General features: G+C 35.0%; 1 protein-coding gene across 1 annotated transcript in view; it reads left to right on the top strand.

The window, feature by feature from the left end:
• The window catches only part of GALNT13 (polypeptide N-acetylgalactosaminyltransferase 13), a 538,752-nt gene that overhangs the window by 83,304 nt on the left and 434,865 nt on the right, over nucleotides 1–20,583 (top strand). The window lies entirely within an intron of this gene.

The following is a 20,583-nucleotide window of genomic DNA, read 5'->3' as shown; positions in this document are numbered from 1 at the left end:
GGCTAAGTACATAACATAAAAGGGAAAAACTACTAAAGTGAGATGATGGGGATTGTAACAAAATGTAAGGACACATGACACCCTTACAGACTTCTAAAAACAATAAATGAACAAACAACTTTTTAAACAAAACACATATTGATGGCCAGATTTGATCTGCGGGTACCAGGTCGTTGCCCCATAATTCCAAGTACATGATAAAGTCATGTTAACGTAGTATTTCCTTCTTTAGGAAGGAATCAGTTTCCTTTTGATTTTTCCCTTCTTTAGGGACCAGCTTCAGTGATTACATAAGAAACAATGATTTTTATAAAAGCTGATTTATTAAGTCAAGCCGTAGGGATTCATTTTCTGCAGTTATTCCAAATAATTTTCTCTATGCTTTTTGTTGACTTTTAGATTCATTAAAAAGTTTCCATAATACCCCTCGTATAGGAGTGCTTCTAATGTATATAGGACGCTTGAAATTAGTTTTATTACCATTGCCTTAAACATTGGTTTTCTTAAAATCTAGTTTACAGTAATTCTCTGCTTAGCAAATTTTCTTTATAAATATGATAAAAAGTAGGCTTTCAATCCCATTTCGAATGTTTGTACCTTTTAGAAAAGTAAATCTAAATTACTGACTTGAGTTTTGCATTTGCTTAATGGATGTAGTTAGCTTTTAATCCGACAGATATTTTTGAGGTTATTAATCAAAATATGTGAATAAACAGAATTTTATTGTTACTATTTGGTTATATGAGGGTTAGGAAACACAGAAGATCATTTCCAAAAGTTAGTTTTTAGTAAGAGTATTTTGAACTTTTTTTTTCACTTTAGATTGCAGTAATGCTTTTGCTCAGTTGGAGACATTCTATCTTCTTATTTTCCAAAATGAGTTTCTCTCACTGTAATTTTTTTGACTGGCACAAAAAATGGAGAGAAAGTGCTTTCAAAGTGACAGTGCCTAGACCCATTTAGGTAGTTTATATACATATTTTATGCCTTTATACTAGAATTATTCAAAGATTAATAAGTCTATCAGTTTTTGATAAATGAACATGGGGATTGATATGCTGACCTTTGGTTAAAATTCCAGAAAAAAATTCGCCTTCTCTGCTTCTTTGTTGAATGAGTTGAGCTACTGGTTGGCCGAAAGTGGATCTCATCAGTTTGGAATGATCGCTTTGTCATTTGTTGAATAGGGACATCTAGATTGGTCGCAAAAAAATGTCATAATCTGATTCAGCAAAACTATGACAGCTTATTCTGCGAGTACCAAAAAATGTACAGCTTTGCTGATTTAAGCCCTTAATGCTCAGTCTTAAATCTCAAAAGGTGAAATTTAAAGATACAAGGCAAAATTAGTAATTTTTCCTTACACTTAAGTTGTAAAATTAAAACATTCTCTGTATTTTTAAGGCTTGTTTAATGTTGTACATTAATATTTGTCTTGAATAAATGGAAATAGACTTTAGGGTTTTAAGTTTATTTTCTATTGTTACTTCTTATTTTATTTTATTTTTTTTTGAATTATTAATTTTTTATTTTTTATAAACATATATTTTTATCCCCAGGGGTAGAGGTCTGTGAATCACCAGGTTTACACACTTCACAGCACTCACCAAAGCACATACCCTCCCCAATGTCCATAATCCCACCCCCTTCTCCCAAACCCCCTCCCCTCAGCAACCCTCAGTTTGTTCTTCTTATTTTAGAATCTTACTTTATTTAGTAATCGTGCCACATATTTAAAATGATATTTTATTTACAGGCAGACAATGCTGTACAAACTGTACTTGACTAAAAATTTAATGTTCTGCACATGCTACATGACTTAAAAGAAGTTGATGTTTCTGGACTTATGTGTCCCCATTATTAAAAAAAAAAGGGGGGGTTTGGACTAGGTGGTTTCTCAGATTCCTTTTTATACTAAATTTTAAGCAATGTTAAGTACCCACTACTGGCATACACTATGAATTAATTTTGAGACACGTTTATTCATTTATTTATGAATTTGTCAATTATTTAAGTGCCTATTGAATCAACACTTTGTACATCTTAAACCTACATAGTGTTCTATGTCTGTTATATTTCAAAAAATAAAAGAAAGGAAAGGAAAAGAAAAGAATATAGCCCAGTGAAGAGGAAAGGAAAGGAAGGCACTAGAATTTTTATGAAATAACAGAGATTACAGGATACTTCTGAATGAGAAAAATACAGAGCTCTTCTTAGAGTAATTAAGACTAGTATTGGTATAAGGTGTCACAATGGGCTAAATTGCCCCAATAGAATAGCATAGAGACTACAGAAGTAGACTTACACCAAGTGTTTGGACATTGAAAATATGACAAGAGCACCACAGATCAGTGGGGGAGAGAAGGCTCTTTAATTAATGGATTTGAAAATAAGATGGCAGTCTATGTGGAAAACATGAAATTGGATGCCCAACTCATGTCATGAACCAAGATAAATTTTAGGATTTTTTAATGTCAACAATAAAACTAAAACTTTTAGTGAAAATAATTTAGGCATTTATAAGACCTTGAATTAAGGAAAAATTCTAAAACACTACACAAAAAACATTGACCATAAAAGAAAATATGAATAAATTTGGCTATTTAACTATACGAAAATTGAGAAAGTTGTTTCATTAAAATATACCTTAAAAGAGAAGTTACGAACTGTAGATGTTAAAAGATCATTGGGGCGCCTGGGTGGCTCAGTGGGTTAAGCCTCTGCCTTTGGCTCAGGTCATGATCTCAGGGTCCTGGGCTCGAGCCCTGCATTGGCTCGAGCAGGGAGTCTGCTTCTCCCTCCCTCTCTGCCTACTTGTGATCTCTCTCTCTCTCTTTGTGAAATAAATAAAATCTTTAAAAAAAAAATCATGCAACTGAGATATATATAAAACACACACACACACACACACTCACACACACACACACACACACACTATTATTAATAAGGAAAGTGCAAATAACCCAATAGGAAAAAATGGGTGACAGGAATGAATAGACATGTCTTAGAAAAGGAAACATACAGGAACAAACACTTATGAAAAAATATTTAACCTCAATTGTGATCAGGGAAACATAGACCAAGGCTGTAATGACGTACTTATATTCATTCAATCGTCAAAAATTAAATTGGCTGATAATAGCAATTATAAGGACTTATTTATTTATTTATTATTTATTTATTTGAAAGAGAGAAAGCATATATGGGTGAGTGGGGAGGGTAGGGGAGGGGCAGAGGGAAAAGGAGAGAAAGTCCAGAGCAGGGGACCAATGACCCAGAGGTCACAACTTGATATGAAACCAAGAGTCAGTCACTTAACTGACTGAGCCACCCAGGTACCCCCATCTCCACATTTTTATAATAACTTCAGATAACAGTTCGTTATTTCTGAAATCTGAACATTCATATATAACCCATCACTCATAGTCATATGCTCAGGATTCTTCCCCACATAGACACTGTTCATAAAAATAAAAGCTGAGGGTCAACTGGGTGGCTCAGTGGGTTAAAGCCTCTGCCTTCCACTCAGGTCGTGATCCCAGAGTCCTGGGATCCAGCCCCACATCGGGCTTTCTGCTCAGCAGGGAGCCTGCTTCCCTCTCTCTCTTTGCCTGCCTCTCTGCCCACTTGTGAACTCTGTCTGTAAAATAAATAAATAATATCTTTAAAAAGAAAAAAGCTGAAAATAACCCATAGATCTCTCAGTGGGAATGCTAATGAATGAACTGTGATAAATCATTGTAAGAGAATAGTATATATTAGTTAAAAGGAATCTATGAATGAATTTTGGTAGTACAATAGTAAGTTATAGCCCTCAAAGATGATAAATAACATGCAACACTAACTAAAATTTAAAAATATACATTTTAAGAATATGTAGAGATGCAACAAGCCTCTATAAAGCAAGCAAGATTAATTATGATAATGGAATTTAGAATGTTTATTTTCATGTGTTGGGTGAGGCAGGTGCATGAGATGGGGAATGGACATTTTGACTGAATCTGGGGCATTAGTAGTGTCCCTAGATTTGTTTTTAATGTGTTTTTGATGTGTCTATTACATTATATTACATGGATAACTAAATGAATAAAAGCTACTGATTGGATTTGAAAATTGAGAAGCCATTGAACATATGTAAAAGACAGAGCATACATGATCACATTAGTGTTACGGGAGGATCACTATGGATTCAGCGTGGAGAATGGATTGGAGAAGAAGCAGTCTCTTTAAGGACGCTGGGTAGGATGCTGTGGTAGTGTCTCATGAATTCTTTGTAGGCAGGGATGCCTACTTGGGACAGAGGAATGGTGGTGAGGTGTGATGGAAGTGGGTAAAATGAAGAGGCATTTGAGATATGGGTGCTGGATATGTGACTGGCTCTGACAGGTGAGAGATATGGGAGTGTCAAGAAAGAGCCTTGAGTTTCTTGAGGGCATTCTTTGGTTCTGATTCCTGAGAGGGGGAAAAGTGTAGGAGTAGATGAGTTGAGGGTGGACATTGAGTTTATTTTAGACATCTACTAGGCAACTGAATGGAATTGTTCAGTAGGAATTTGGCTACATTATTAATCTCCAAATATCAAACTTAAAAACCATTACTTCGATGGAAAATTTTTTTCTACAATGGATTGCATTTTTTTCTTCTTTATCGAAGAATGAACCATGTGGAATGTAATTGAATCTTTGTTACTGAGTCAGTATTATCATTTTCACACATCAATGATTCAATGATGCTGTTTAAAAAATGATTATTTCAGCGACTTTATGGGAGCACTTAGACCTGTTCCAATATGAAATACAGACGTGTAAATCCTTTTTCTTTTCCTCTTTTCTAAAGGACTGCTTTTTGGTTACATAAGTACTTGTTAGGGGAGCATGTTAACTTTTTCATGCCAGTCTGGGGCCACCTAGAATTAAAGTGCACTGAAGGATATTTCTGACTCCTAACTGGTATGGAATACTAATGAGTGGTACTCCCAAGCTGGAAGAATTAGATATTTGAGAGAAGAGGTTTTTAAAAAGACAAGTGCTGCTGTAGTCCACCTAGAAACACTTTGGACAAATTTGAGGTTGTGTGGTAGGCTTGCATGAGCACTCTACCATAGTGGGTCCAACTCTTGGCTGAGCCACTAAGGACTTACGTCTGAGGGCAAGTTACTTAATCTTCCTGGGCCTCAGTTGCCATCTGTAAAATGAAATGAATGAGTTATGACTTTAAAAATCCTGGTCTTCAAATGAATGATTACATGTTTCTAGCTCATTTTTTTCAATGAAACTATGACAAGTAAACTCTTTTACTATCTAACTTTTGGTCAGTTTGTAAATAATGTGTGGTCCGAGATGAGAAGTAGTGATATCGAAGTGATATGATAGAAGGATTTTGCTTAGAAACCCCAGAGGTGGGGCATCTGCGTGGTTTGGTTGTTTGAGTGTTGGACTTATTTCACCATAGGTCATGATCTCAGGGTGATAAGATCAAGTCCAGTGTCAGATTCCATACTCAGTGGGGAGTCTGCTTGAGATTCTCTCCCTTTCTCCCTCTGCCCCGCCCCATCTAAAATAAATAAATCTTTAAAAGGAAAAAAGAAACCCCAGAGGGGTTCCTGTCATCACAGAGAACAGAAAAGGCTATCTATAAATTTATGATACTCAAGATGGGAAGGAACCCACCTTTCTTTACCTAATCTGAGTCTTGAGCATATGGCACATACTTAGGGAATGAAATGAAATTTACTTTAAAAAAGGGGAGATATCTAAGAAAGAATTGTTGCTTGTATGTAAACAAACATAAGTACATAGCCAGTAATGATCACAGTAATTATAGGCTGTCAGCTATTCTAAATTATTTCCAAATGTTAACTCATTAATTTTTTACCAAAAAATCTGTGAACTGAGGCAGAGTAAGTGTATGGGAAAAACACATCTGTGTTTTCCGTTACTCACACATACAATGCCACTAATACCGGATGTGTGGGCTTTTTCTCCACACCAAGCAATTGTGTGCACCAGCTGAGTGTCCTACAGTTCCGATGCTCTCTACTTGGTATTAACATCAGATCTCACAAGATAAGGGCTCAGTGCCATAGGACTGCCCCCACTTCAGATACCAATTGCCAGTCCCAGATAATTACCTGTACTTCTCATCCACAAGCTGTAAATTGGTGTCTCTATGACCCCCTCTTTAAGTCTGATGATTTTCTAGAATGTCTCACAGAAATCAGAGAAATGGCTATTTACATTTATCAGTTTATTATAAAAAATGTGATAAAGGACATGAATGAAGAGCAAGAAGAAGAGATACATTGAGTGAAGTTCAGAAGGGTCCCAAAGGAAGGAGCTTCTGTCCCCATTGGAACTGGGTGTGCCACCTCCTGTCAGGTTTACCAACTGAGAACTTCTCTGAAACCCATACTTTGGGCTTTTTTACAGAGGCCACCTCACATAGAAATGATTCATCATTAATTTAATCTCCAGCCCATCTCCCCTTCCTAGAGGGGAGAGGAAGGAGGCCAAAAGTTCCAAGCTTGTAATCATGTATCTGTCTTTCTGGCGACCCGTCCCCAGCCAGGAGTCATTTAGGAGCCCACCAAGAGTTACCTCATTAGAACAAAATTTATATATATATATATATATATATATGTATATATATATATATATATATATATATATATATATATAATTTAAATTTGAGTTAGTCAACATAAGGCATAGTATTGGTTTCAGGAGCAGAATTTAGTGATCATCATGTACATATAACATGCAGTGCTTATCCCAAGACATGCTCTCTTTAATACCCATCACCCATTTAGCCAATCCCCCGACCCCCTCCCCACCAGCAATCCTCCATTACAAAAGACACTTCTATGACACAGGAAATTGCAAGGGATTTAGGAGCTCTGTGTCAGAGGCACAGATTATTAGAACCAAAAGGTGCTCCTAGTGGTCTTATCAGTTAGGAAATTACAAGGGTCAGAGATGTTCTCTGCTAGGAGCTGGAGGCAGAGAACATCACACACACACACACACACACACACACACATGTATATATAAAATTTATTTTTTTCTGTACTGAGATTAAGGGGGAGTGCCATAATTTTCACAATCAGTAGAATAGGATTTGGTTATTCAGGTGTTGGTTTTTAACACCTGTATTAAATAAAGGCCTCTCTTATCAATAAATGACAGTTTGTACTAGAGTTCCAGTACCATGCTTTCATTTGAATACCAGGATGGAATACATATTCTGAAAACTTGAAATGACTGTTTTGTCTTCACTCAAAGGTACTATGGACCATGCCAGATCTCCTTGGCTTAAGGATGTATAAATTCCAGACAGGAAGATATTTCCTAGGGATCCTCTGATTTCAGATCATTTATAGAGCAGTATCACCTTCTCTGGCATTTTAAGGTTTTACAGAGTTACGGTTAACCACTTGTGTCCCTTAAGACCTTCTCACTGTGGTTCTCAATGGGGGAAATCAAGAAAATGAATGGAATTGCTGACCAATAACCCCAATTTGATATTTCCATGTTTCCCTTCATCCTGTCTAGGAGAACAGCTTTTTTTTTCTTTTCCTTCATAAATTTAAGGACACAAGTAGCCTTGTTCTCTTAGAATCTTGACAGTGGATTCTTGCATTAGCCCTTTCTTTTATTTCCTTCTAGATAATCTCCTTATAACGTTAACACTGAGCCATACAATCATTTATTAAAAAAGTGAATGTTCATTAATTTTGTTTGATTAGTCTTTGGTGCTTCAGAGAATTCCTGTGTGCAGGTGTGAGGAAAAACTGAAAAACAGTGAAGTAAAGTGTTAAAACTAACACCCAGTTTTCCTTATTTAAGAAAACAAAAAGACAAAGAACTATGGTTTCATCTTTTGGAGGTAGAGTAGATGAGTTTGATTGATTAAAATGTGTTGTCAGTATTGGAATTGCCCTTAATAAATTATGATGACTGCTGGGACTTTCAGGCAATAATATTTATAGTCATATGAAAAGTAGGGCATATAGACACAGTTTGAATAGAGAACATGTATTTCCCAGATAATTTTCGATCAAATTTATAAATAGTGTTCAAAAATATATGGGCCTTATAAAATTATGACCTTTGTTATATGCTTTGGCCTTCCATACTTTATCCACAAGTCACTCTGATTCCCCTGCCAGTCCACATAGACATATTAATGTTAGGAATGAAAATGAATTTGATTTAATATAATTAATTATTAAGTTTGCTGTGTCAGGGGTTTTATATATATTGTTTTGATTAAATCTCAACAGAGCATTGAGGATACATACCATTATTATCCTCATTTTCGTGTGTGAAACTGAGACCTAAAATGGTTAATTAAATTACCCAGGTTCGCAAAACTGGTAAGAGGAAAGAAAGGACTCACAACCTGATTTGTCAGACTTCTGGGCCCACACTTTGAATCATATTCTGTGCCCTTGAATTAGGTGCACCTTAGATTCCTTTTAGGCGAAAACAATCACAACATTTATATGCTAATTTATGAAATATTTACACAAATAGGAATATTTCTGAAGTACATAGAAGGAGGTAGTCACTGACCTTCGGTAAAAAATATCTTATTTAATATACTTAAGAGGAAAGTATTCTGGCAGGTTTGCCTTGCCTTATTTCAGACTTTAGCAATTTGGCATTTATTGACCCTCTACAGTATACTGATTTATATTGCAGTGTTTTTCAGCAGTTCTCTTTGGGGCTAAGCCTCTGAAGTCTTAGCAAGAATAGTTAAAAGTTGTGAGCAGCAGTGAAACATTATTTTTTTTCAAGGTTTAATAGGACCAATAGGTACAATTCTTTCATCAATTTATTCAATAAAAGTACTGGACTTGGTATTCTGAAATATACAGAATTTCAGCAACTAGAACATTTGCCTTCAAGAATCACAACCTAAGGTGCCTGGGGAGCTCAGTTGGTTAAGCAACTGCCTTCGGCTCAGGTCATGATCCCAGAGTTCTGGGATTGAGACCTGCATTCGGCTCCCTGCTCAGCAGGAAGTCTGCTTCTCCCTCTGACCTTCCCCTTCTCATGCTCACTCTCTCTCATTCTCTTTCTCTCAAATAAATAAATAAAATCTTAAAAAAAAAAGAATCACAGGCTAGCGGAAATATGACATGTACATACAAGATGTATACATACAGAACTGCATTATGCAATAGGAAGTAGTGGCTTTTGTGAGAGGGATATCAAGTGAACTAAGAGGAGAGGCCTTGAAGAACATAAATTATGTGGACGTGTGAAATGCAGGAGGAAATAAAATGCCAGAAGAAAGCTATTGCCTTTTTTAAAGTGAGGATATAAGAGAACAGTGAATTGGTTGATTGAAGCAGAATCAGACATAAAGGGGATTTCTAGATTTTAGGTTGAAAGTTGGGATAGAGATAGATTTTAAAGGACTTTGAGTGCTGGAGAAAAAAAAAAAAAGAAATCTAACTTTGTTCTCTAGGAAATGAGGAGCCACTGAAGGTTTCTGGAAAAGGAAAGGTGCACTGATCATCAGCGTCATGAGGTTTTGAAGGAGAGTGTAATGTTGTTAGTTACATAACAGCACAATAGCATGAACATATTTTTATCTTTACATAAAGTCTCAGACATTAACGTTTTATTCATTAAAACTACTTGAATTTCAAGTTAAGTAAATGGAATATTAAGTCATTTAATTTGTTCACTTTGCAAATTAATTGGAACAAGAACATTTCCCATTTCCAAATTAAGATGTTTTAGAAACTTTCCTACTCAAAATCTTCACTAATTTAGTATTAAATAAGCTGAGACAATTCTTTCAACAAACATTGGAATGCGTGATTTGCATCAGAGCTTGGGATAGGAAGTTAAGAAAGTCATTCTTCTTTCAGTTTAGAAAGGGAGAAGTAGAAGTTTACTATTTAGAAAGGGAGAAGAAGTTTACTATTTTAGTAAACTTGTGGTAATATCTCATTTGATTTGATTTGCATGTCCTGGTAACTGGTGGTATTCAGTAACTTCTCATGTTTTTTTGTTTGGTTGGTTGGTTGTTTTTTTGTTTTTTGTTTTTGTTTTTTTCTAGTCTTTTAGGAAATGTCTCAAATTCTTTTGCCTATTTTGTAATTGAGTTGTTTCTGGCTTGCTTTTTAAAAAATCCTTTTTAAAAAAATTTTTTTTTAGAATGGTGTCTTTCAAAGAACAGAGATTTTTAATTTTCATGAAGTCCAGGTGTATTGTTTTTATTCTTTTATTGTTCTTTTTGGGTCCTATCTAAGAAATCTTTGCATATGCTGAGGCCATGATGACTTTTTTTTTTTTTTAAATCTGTGCATTTTCCCAGAAGATTTATGGTTTTAGCCTTTAAGCTTTGACTTAATTTTTGTGTATGGTGTGAGAAGAGTCAAGATTACTTTTTCCTGAAATAAAAACCCAGCTGTTCTAGAAACTTTCGTTTCTTGATAAAAAAAGGCATGGATTTTAGAAATAAGCATGCTATTTTCATGTAATACTCCTCAGAATATACCTATAAATTTTCCTATTTCTTAATAGATTTTATTTAATTATTTGAGAGAGAGAGAGAGAGAACATGTATGAGTGTGTGAGGGGACTAGCAGAGGAAGGGGCAGAGGCAGAGGGAGAAAGCAGCAGAATCCATGCTGACTAGGGAGCCTGATGCAGGGACTCAGGCCTAACACCTGAGTCATGACCTGAGCCAAAGGCAGACACTTAACCAACTGAGCTACCCAAGTGCTCCTATTTCTTATATGAATGATTTGATAGCAAATATTGGAGTTTATTTTCAGAGAGAATTTACTGTGTATTATATGTAAATGATATAAATTTTGTTATATAACTTGAAAAGTACCCAAATGTTACTAACCAAATCTCCTTTAGACATTTTGATTTGAAGGCAAATGAAAGTCTAACATAAACTGTGTTTTAAAAAAAGTTCTTCCCTCTCTCCCTTCCTTCCTCCCTTCCTTCTTTCCATCCTTTCTTTTAAGGGTTCCATTTATTCATTTAACAGAGAAATAGAGCACAAGCAGGGGGAGCAGCAGGCAGAGGGAGAGGGAGAAGTAGGCTCCCCGCTAAGCAGAGAGCCTGATGTGGGGCTTAATCCCAGGACCCTGTGATGAGGACCTGAGCCAAGGGCAGACGCTTAATTGACTGAGCCATACTGGTGCCCCAGTACTACCTTTTCAAATGATAAAATTGATAAGTATTTATTGTAGAAGAAATTTAAAATACAAATAGAAATAAAGAAGAAAAATAACCAGAAATTTCACCCAGAAATTGGCATCATAAAATAAAATTTAATATTTTAACTTTTTTGATCAATATAGCATGAGCATTTTGTACCATGTGAAATATTTATTAAAAACATGATTTTAATGGCTGCATATTTTACATGTATATACTATAATTTTCATAATTAGCTACTTTTTATTTTTGTAGATTACTTCTAATTATTATTATTTTTTAACCACAGAATAATCTTAAAAAGCATTTTTAGAAAGGTTGAAAATATTGAAAATGTTGCTGATTATATTCTTAGGCTAGATTCTTGGTTATGCTATTTACTTTTTTAAAGACATATATACTTTTAAAAGGTGCTTCATATCTGTATCTTTGGTAAATACCAAAGTAGTGCAATATCTGGGTCATAAGATAGCTCTATTTTCAACTTTTTGAGGAACCTCCACACTATTTTCCAGAATAGCTGCACTAGCTTTCATTTCCACCAACAGTGTAGGAGGGTTTCCCTTTCTCAGCATCCTCACCAACATCTGTGGTTTACTGACTTGTTAATTTTAGCCTTACTGACTGGTGTGAGGTGGTGTTGCATTGTGGCTTTGATTTATATTTCTCTGATGCCAAGTGATCTTGAGCATTTTTTCATGTGCCTGTTGGTCATTTGGATGTCTTCTTTGGAGAAGTGTCTGTGCATGCCTTCTGCCCATTACTTAATTGGATTATTTGCTCTTTGGGGTTGGGTTTTATAAGTTCTTACAGATTTTGGATACTAGTCTTTATATGATATGTCATTTGCAAATATCTTCTCCCATTCTGATGGGTCTTTTGGTTTTGTCAACTGTTTCCTTTGGTATGCAAAAGTTTTTGTTTGTTTGTTTGTTTGTTTTTCTAAGATTTCATTTATTTATTTGACAGAGAAAGTGAGAGCAGAACACAAGCAAGAGAAGTGGGAGAGGGAAAGGCAGGCTTCCCGCTGAGCAGGGAGCCTGATGTGGGGCTTGATCCCAGGACCCTGAGATCATGACTTCAGCTGAAGGCAGATGCCTAACGACTGAGCCAACCAGGAGCCTTGCAAAATCTTTTTTGATGAAGCCCTAATAGTTCATTTTTGCCTTTGTTTTCCATGCCTTTGGAGACACGTCTAGCATGAAGTTGTTGCGGCTGAGGTCGAAGAGGTTGCTGCTTGTGTTCTCCTCTAAGATTTTAGTGGATTCCTGTCTTGTATTTAGGTATTTCATCCACTTTGAGTCTATTTTTGTGTGTGGTGTAAGGAAACGGTCCAGTTTCATTCATTGTCATGTGGCTGTCCAGTTTTCCCAACACCATCTGTTGAAGAGACTGTCTTTTTTCCATTGGATAGTGTTTCCTGCTTCATTGAAGATTAGATGTCCATAGAGCTGAGGGTCCATTTCTGATTTTCTATTCTGTTCCATTGATTTATGTGTTGTTTTTTGTCCCAAAGGGGCACCTCCCCCCCAATATTTGTAGTAGCAATGTCCACAATAGCTAAACTATTGAAAGAGCTCAGATGCCCATTGATAGATTAATGGATAAGGAAGATGTGGTGTATATATCTGTATCTATAATGGAATAGTACACAGCCATCAAAAATTGAAATCCTGCCATTTGCAATGAGGTGAATAGAACTAGAAGGTATTATGCTAAATGAAATAAGTCAGTCAATGAAAGGTAATTATCATATGATCTCACTGATATGTGTAATCTAAGAAACAAAACAGCGGGTCATAGGGGAAGAGAGGAAAAAAATAAAACAAGATGAAATCCAGAAAGGGAGATAGACCATAAGAGACTCTTAATCATAGGAAACAAATTAAGGGCTGCTGGATGGTGTGTGGGTAGAGGGATGGGGTAACTGCGTAATGGACATTGGGATGGGTATGTGTTACAATGAGCACTGGTTATTATATAAGACTAATGAATCACAGGCCTATACCTCTGAAACATATAAATCATATGTTAATTAATTGAATTTAAATTTAAAAATGTTAAAAATAAATAAATAAAAGGCTATAATGACTTCTTGGAAAGGTAATCTTCACATCTCATCACTGTATGAGACCATTTATCTCACCACAATATTTATAATTTTAGAGTACTTTTTTTTTTTAAAGATTTACTTATTTATTTGAGAGAAAGAGAGACAGAGGGAAAAAGTGAGCAGAAGAAGAGGGAAAGAGAGACTATCTTGAGCAGCCCCCCATAGAGCATGGAGCCCAACAGATGCAGGGCTCCATTCCATGACCCTGAGATCATGACCTGAGCTGAAATCAAAAGTCAGACAAAACTGACTGAGCCACGCAGGCCCCTGATAAGATTACTATCTAATATATTTAAAATTTACCATTAAATACTAATCATAAGTATGCTAGCCTTAAGTACAGATTTTTGAAATAAAAAAGATAAATGGATGGTTGGCTAAAAAATGTGATATATTAGTCACTGTAGATATATTCAACAATGACAAAATCTATATAGTAGTAAAATTCTGTCTCTGTACTATGATGCATTTAGTGGTACAAGTTAACTCCATGGAGACAGGAAGAAAAACATAAAACTTTGGGCTGCAGTTGGTGGAAAACATCGGTTCAGGAATGAATGGAGAGGTCCTTGTAGTCCCCAGTTTTTTTAGTTTTTCTGTTTTTAAACTTTTTTTAAAATTGAATGATTTGACCCTTATGTATTTTATTTTTGCATAGGAATAAGGATGTATTGTTTTCACTAATTACCATATCTTTCCTCTCATTACTGATTGGTAATGTTAAAATGAACACATGGAAAATCTTTATATTTATCAACACCTTTGTATCTGCATATTTATTTGACTCCATTGATTTGTCTTCTAAATCATATCCCGGACCTAAACTGTTTTGATTATTTAACTTTATATTATCTGATGAAACACTTGACAGATTTGCAGGCTGCTTCAGTGTGGAGAATGAGAGACTGCAGTTCTGATCTTGGCTTTGCTACTCAGTGTGTTTCCCGTTATCATCCTGTCTTGATCTGTAAAATGAGAGGCTTGGTGCAGACCTGTTCTTTTTCTGTATTTAAGAATCACAATTTTTTTTTTTCATGTTGACAAATGGGAAATACGTTGTTGTCATTGAATCATACCATATTTAAATACAAACAGATCTGATAAAATCAGGCTGTGGAAATGTACAGAATATGCATCTAAAAGCTATATTTGGCATTACTATAAGCAGTATCCTTTTTTTTTTTTGCTTCATATTTTTTTGAAATACATTCAGGTGTGTTTTCTTGTATGACTGTCATACTGATTCCATTAGGTTGGTACAACGAATGGCGATATTGGACATAAAATATTATAGTGAGAGGAACATTGGTGCTGTGATTATAAGATACGGATTTCATCATGGTTCTGTACTTAACCAAAAGTGTGACCCAGATAGAATTTCATTTCTCTCTTTAAAGGATTAGATAGATATATTAAAAAAATTCTTAAAGGATCATAAAAAGCTCTATAGAAAGACATTAGTGCACAATATTTACTGAAGTTAATAGCTCTGAAAACAAAACCTTGTTCCTTTAAGTGAAAACGCTTTTCAAATATTGCTGTTATTACAATCACTTAAATATAATATATGATTCTTTCTCTGGAAGATTAATTCTTCTTCCAAGTTACGGTAATGCATAATATTTATTTAAAAAGTGTTTTTTCAGTGTAGAAAAATATAAGAAAGGATGTAAAAAACACCTACAGGCCAGCCACAGATAGACTGTTTTAATTAAAGTTCTGGTTTATTTCTTTATATTTCTAATAGGGATCCTATTAGATCCCTATTTTATTTTATTTATCCTTTATTTTATTTCATATATCCTGCTTTAATTCTCTCAATTTATATTTCACACTTTTATCTGCATCATCAAATATTCCTTAAAACAATTTTATTGGCTATACATTATTCTAATACATCATAACTTATTTAAACATTTCTCTTTGTCCTTTAAAAGGGGAAAAATTAAAAATCGTTACTAGTTCCTCATTTATAACTGTCCTTATTATTTGCTGCCAGATAGTATGGTTCTTTTGTAGTTTACTCTCCTTTAATCTATGAATTGTAATTTATTTCATTATTAATGTGCCTATTCTGAACATGCCTAATTCTACCTATTATTTATTACATGAACTGTGAACTAGATCTCAAAAGATTGGATTCCAGGAGGTGAGAAATTGTTCTTGAGGAAATTGGCACTCTTGCTGAATTGGAAGGATTGTGTGCATTAACATCTTTGCCATCATTAGAGATACCACTTACTGTCTCCTTTATGCCAAGCCTTACACTCCAAGTTCCCTGTGCCATATCATTAAGTCTTCAGATATCTCTATGGAGAAGTTAAGAGAGCATTATCTTGACAGAATTTTCTTTTTTTTTTTTTGACTCAGTGTCTTTGAATTAATTCTCTTAAATACAGACTGCACCGGTCAGGTTCTTTTCCACCATGACTTCACCAAAAATGCTTTTATGAAGGCCACTCTATGAAGTCTCTATCTTGCTTAATCCAAATGCGAGATCTCAGCCTTTATCTTACTTTACTGTGAATAACATCTGAAACAGTTAATCATTTCTACTTCCTTGTAATACTTCTGTTCTTGCCTTTTAAAGGCTTCACACTCGTCTGATTTTTTACCTCACCTACGGCTCCTCCTCAGTCTCCTTTCTCTGTCGCTTCACCTTACCTGAGAATGTTGAGGGAGCCCAGGACATGGGATTCAATTTATCTGTTGTTTATTTATGCTTACTCCTTCTGCAAGATCACCTAATCTGATCTCTTTGCTTTATAGGCTGTCTTACAAGTTTACTTCAAAATTTATATATCCATCACACACTTTTCACCTACATTTTAAACATTTATGACCAGGACTTACTTGATATAGTCTGTTGGATTCTAAGAGATACCTCAGACTGAGACCAAAACTGAACTTCGATCCGCTGCTAAAAGCTTCCCTACCTGCAGTCTTCTCTCTCAGCTTTTAGAAGCCCCAGCACTCCAGTTGCTTAAACCAAAAATCTTAAACATCCATAATTTTTCCCCCTCCATTTAGCAGATCCTATTTATTCTTCCTTCAAATGTATTCAGAATTCAAACACTTCTCACAATTCACTGGTTTCCCTGCTTCTATCCTTTCTCACCTATAATCTATTCTCAGCAGACCAGCTAGAGTGATTCTTTTAAAACCTAAATCAGATCATGCCATTCCTATGCCCAAACTACTTCATTGGCTCTCTGTCATTCAGAGCAAAATGAAAGTTCTCAGATGGCCTAACCAAGTTCTATAACACCTATACTGAAGTCACCACCAACCTCAAGTCCTGTTAATGTCCCCTTGTTCATTCTACTCCATTCACCCTGGCTTTTTTGCTATTCTTGGAATATGTCCCCTCACGGCTTTTGCACTTACTGACTCTTCTGTCTGTAATGTTCTGTCTTTGGGTGTCCTCAGATCTTAATTTTATCCCTCAGTTTTTGGGATATCTTCTCAAATGTAACTGGTAGAGTGCTGCCTCCATGGCACTTACTATTTGAAAATATAAATTGTTCCTTATCCCTGAACTCCTTATCTTTCTTTTCTATTTTGCTTTCCCGTACTGCATTTTTTTACCACCTAAAATATTATGTATTTTTCTTACTTACATTATTTTCTTTTATTTTCTCCTCCCTGCTGACTACAGTAACATCATTCTGTGTAGCTTACGGCTATGAATCTGGTGCTTACAAGTACCAGGCATGTCAGATGTGTGAATGAGGCAAGGAATACTGAGTTATTACTTGCTTTATGGTATCATGATAAAAGGATCTGTAGAACAAAAATTCAACTTTTGTTCCCAAAATAAATTACCGCTGGAGAGATTCATTTTAAGACTCTAGCTAGAAATCTTTACAGAACATAAATAGTATATAAACATCGTCAATATATAAAGAAAGGATGACATACTCAAATACTGGTTTTCCACAGCTGAAAGCATACTGCTTTTTTTTCACATAACTTTATAATATTAATAAAAACACATGTATTATTATCACATCTACGATTTTTCATGTTTCATACAAATTGGTAGAATATTTCTAACAAATTGGTGTTGCAGGTTGAGTACTGTCTGAAAAAATTCATACTTACCTAGAATCTCTGAATGTGCCCTTAAATTTAGAAACTAGATTTTTGCTGATGTTAGTTAAAAGATCTTACTGATTAGGTTGCATCCTCAATGCAATATCTGGTGTCCTTAAAAGAGGAAGAGTGACCAGGGAGATGCACCAAAAGGAGACCATGAAAATGAAAAGAAGACCATGTGAACATGGAGGCAGAGATTAGAATTATGTTGCTGCAAGTCAAGCAATACCTTCCAGAGCTGGAAGAAGCAAGGAAAGATTTTTCCCTAGAGCCTTTGAAAGGAACATGGCCCTGCTGACAGCCTGATTTTGGACTTCTAGCCTCCAGAACTGTGAGAAAATAAATTTCTGTTTTTTTAAGCCATGGAGTTTGTGGTAATTTGTTATGGCAACCCTAGGAAACACAACCACTATTAACCATTCTTAAAAAATGTTGCACAGTTGTAAAAGTACAAGAAGAAGGAAGATGTGGCTTGTCTCACATGAAAATGATATTAAGAAATCTTTATCAAGATTAAAGATGGTACACCAAATACACTTCTCCAGTCTTTCTGACTTTAGCATCAGGATAAAAATAAGATATTTTAGAGTTCTGTGAAGAAATGAAAATATATTTCAGAAATCACCTATACTAGAAGAGAAGTTAGGAAATACTGAGACTATACAGACTTCTATCAATATAAGCAGATTTCTAGAATGATCATTTATATTATACAATTTGAAGTTCTCACTTCTCATCACCAGAGGAGCTACAGGTCAACTGGAAGCTATGTCATAATACATGCATGTAACTCTTTATAGGAAGTACACACAATAAAACTTAGTAGTATGGATCACTCAGGGTGATCTGTGAAATGGCCTTATTGATAGAACTTATATCATATAACATTTTAGAATTGATATCTGTATAACAAAGAGCAAATGAAAAGGATGTTGTAAAGATAGTTACTGAGTTCTAGAGCTTGTAATTATCTTAGAGATCATCTAGCCTATTTTCAAATTTCTCAAAATTTTCAATGACATAGCATACATTTTTCCAAATAAAATCTTACATAATATAATGTATCAATCAGTCAAATAAAATATAAGATTCTAATGTGTAAAGGAAAGGTTAGTGGTCCATAGCCTTTTTTGTTGTGGTGGTGGGGGTGGTTAAAGGAAATGAACATCTAAGAAGGTGAATCAGTTACCAAAGGTAGACCAGTAGTAGAAGCCAAGCTAAATCTTTTGAGAGCCTTGAAGATTACAACCTAGTGCCCTGTTCAGAAATTATAGACTCTGTGAAAGGGCCTATACAGTTTGCAACCTTGCTTTTGCCCTCATGAGTTTTATAATATTTCTTCCTGAAATGTATCATTATCATTATATCTGCTATACCAAATATCATTAAAAGTTACTGATATTTACCCCAAATTACCCCAAATCCATGAGTATACTATGTTTGATATGTTCTGATGTAATATATTTTGTAGTTCAGTTACTAGAAATTCACCCAAGATTTCTGTAATCCTAAACCGAAGGTAACACTTTTCCCCTTTCAATCTACATAATACTTTATCTAAACTCCTTCCATTATGATCTTTTAATTTTCAGGCTATTTGTGTGCATTTTTGTTCTCACTAAGGACACTTTGGATCTAGGATTAAGATCCATCTGTGACTCAGGAAACCATCTGCCAGAGTGTCTTTCATAAAGCAGGTATAGAACCAACATTTGGTGAATAAATAAACCTTGATCTAGTTTGGATACCCTTTTCTCCTTTTACTTTATAGTGGTTCTTTGAAGATGTGTAAGTTGTCTGTGCTATTCTCATGCCCATCAAGTAGAACGAAGTGAACATGGCTATATATAGATGATCTTATCTTATCACTTGACATAAAATGTCTGGAAGAGTCTGTTGATGGTTGTTATGAACATTGTGTGTCCTCAATAAATATTTGTTGAATGAACATTTATAATAGGTCTGCATTTCAAAGCTGAAGACTAATTTGATGTTGCCAGTGATTTATAGACTTGACTTTGACTAGTTCCTGAAATTATCTTTGGCTTGTGCTTTTTTTCTTTGAACTATCTTTCTGCCTTGATGTTCTTCTCCTTCCAATCTATTCCACACACTGATGGCAGATAAATCTTCTTGAAACACTACTTTGATGCTGTTACTTGCCTGCTCGGTGTCCTTCAATAACTTCCTACTAATGGCAGCTCAAAGTCATAACTCCTTAGGCTGGCTCTAGAGGTTGTGTATAGTCTGACCACTGCACAAAATTCTAGTCTTAGCATTACAAAATACTTAATGTGTGGGAGTTAAAACATGGATCTTAGTCTGAGAAAGATATGCATTTTAATCCTGAATCTGTCATTTCCTAAAGATGTGACCTTGTACAATTCATTTGCCATCATGAGCCTCAGCTTCTTCATTTTGAAAATGGGAATGACGATTGCATTACTTTCGTTCCTTCCTTCAGTATATGTCTTTTTGGTGCTGACTATGTGCTAGGCACTTCTTTGGGTACTGGGATAAATCAGTTAACAGAATAGACAAAATTATCATGGAGCTTGCATGCTAGTGGGGAGAGTAGAAAATAAATAGAATAAATGGATAAGAAACCTACAGAGTATTCTAGAAGGTAAAGTACTACGAAAAAAATGTAGGTAAGTATCAAGAATTGGGAGTCGGTCTTGGTGAAGAGGAAGGATAGAAATTGGTCTTGGACCAACTGAGGTATTTTTTCTCCCTTGCTTTCCAGAAATTATAGAGCTCCCAGAAAAATTCAGATTTTTGAGATAAAACTGATTCAAGCTTTCTATTACTTGTTTTGTCAGAAGGTCCTAGGAAATTGTAGTTGTGTGTAAGGAAAAGAAGTTGGTTTTGACAGTTTAATATTCCTAGGCCTTTATAATGTAAAATAGTCTAGATGAAGAAGTGAATTTTTTTTTCTTACATGATGAATGAGAGACATTCAGAATTCCTGATTAGTATATTGTATGGGTATCACCTTTAGAATAGATAATATTTTATACCATTCTGTGCTTTTCATATGACTGTCCTTGTTGTTTTCCTTTTGTTTGTGTATAAATGCACAAATCAGGTAAGGGAAATGGAGAATTTGGGCAATGTATTTATTCTGAATTTATATTCAAGGCAATATACATCTTCATGACATTATTGGTTTTCTTCTGA

Source organism: Mustela putorius, unplaced genomic scaffold (assembly GCF_011764305.1).
Source record: "Mustela putorius furo isolate JIRA1106 unplaced genomic scaffold, ASM1176430v1.1 tig00003869_pilon_pilon_pilon, whole genome shotgun sequence".
Lineage (NCBI taxonomy): Eukaryota > Metazoa > Chordata > Mammalia > Carnivora > Mustelidae > Mustela > Mustela putorius.
This window is presented reverse-complemented; position numbering and strand designations above follow the sequence as displayed.